Here is a 1,468-nt window from a genome sequence, read left to right on the forward strand (position 1 = left end):
GCAGGAATATTGCGAGTCTGCCTCCAGAACAAGAGGGAAGGTCAACCAGAAATTTAGCAGAAAGCCAGAAATGTAATATTCGTGGTTGAACTAAAGAGTACTCGGTGTTCACTGATGAGAGCTATACAGAACAAAATGCTGTCAGAAATGTGTATAAACCTTTTATTTCAACTTCTTCTTCTCTTGATGCTATCACAAATTTTACAGCTATACCTGCCATTTTTCCCAGTTGCTTCAGTTTTTGTAGTTAAAACAACTTTGTGTTTGATTTACTTGGATTTTGAATCATTCACAAAACTTGTTTTTTCTAGAACAACTTTGATTTTGACTTACTTGAATTTTGAATCCGTCACAAAACTTGTTTCTTCTTGAAGAGACTTACAAGGATTTTGAGAATGATAGTGGTCATTTAACTTTTCTTTGATGGATTTTGGTATCCCAAACTGCATATTCTTGTGATGCCTTGGCCTTGATAAGTATCCACTTAAACCATTGAAACAAGTGATTTTGTTGAGTCCTGTAATAGGCCTATTAGCATTTTGAGGGTTTACAGTTTTTGTCCTTTTTTTTTTTTGCACCAGTTAATTCCTTTTAACTTCCTTCTTACAACAGACACATAAATCGGTTCAACAGAATGAACTCTGCCTGCATTTCTGAAAGATTAAAATGTTATTTCTGCATTGACCTTTGATAGGACAAACAGAAATGCTTATGATACGCTAGATTTTCATCTATCACAGAATCACAGAATCTTAAAATACCATGTTGGAAGGGACCACAAGGATCATTTAGTCCAGCCTCTCAAGTTAAAAATATAGTTTAAATTAGTTGAGACAGCAGCCTGTCAAGCTGACTCTTAAAACTCACCAGTGTAGGGGAATTTACCGTTTCCCCTGGGAGATTGTTCCAATGTCTGATTGATCTCATGGTAAAAAAATTTCTTCTCGAGTTCAGTTGGAATCTCTCCAGAAGCAACTTGTGTCCATTACCCCTCCTCTTTTCCATGTGACTCCTTGTGAAAAAGGAGTCTCCATCTTCTTGGTAGCCACCCTTTATGTACTGGTACATGGTGATAAGGTCCCCCCTAAGCCTTCTCTTCCCAAGGCTGAACAGGTCCAGTTTTCTCAGCCTTTAGTACTTGTTCTTTATAAAAGGAGTTACTAAAGGCCTGCCCTTGAAGTATCTGTTGTGAGCTAGTCAGAGCATTGTGGTAACATGATTTAATATATAGTTACATTATTTCTGGTGGAGATACAATACCTTTTTTCCCTTCAAATAATGTGTAAAACTCTTTTGAGTCCGTAAGATTTCTGGACTGATAATCGGAGTTTAGTTCAAAGTCTTCAGATGAGTGAGAACGAGGAGCTCTGCAGCATTGCACTAGGGAAAGTAGTACTTACTCTCTGTGGTAGCGCCCCTCTTTGACAGAGACATATTGATTAACTGCACTCCATTGGAAAGATAGGGA

At 37.7% G+C, this 1,468-nt stretch overlaps 1 protein-coding gene across 5 annotated transcripts in view; it reads left to right on the forward strand.

Moving 5' to 3' along the window:
• HDAC9 (histone deacetylase 9) overlaps positions 1-1,468 on the forward strand; it is a 42,936-nt gene that overhangs the window by 3,771 nt on the left and 37,697 nt on the right. The window lies entirely within an intron of this gene.

The sequence above is a fragment of the Mesitornis unicolor genome, unplaced genomic scaffold (genome assembly GCF_000695765.1).
Source record: "Mesitornis unicolor isolate BGI_N332 unplaced genomic scaffold, ASM69576v1 scaffold16250, whole genome shotgun sequence".
Lineage (NCBI taxonomy): Eukaryota > Metazoa > Chordata > Aves > Mesitornithiformes > Mesitornithidae > Mesitornis > Mesitornis unicolor.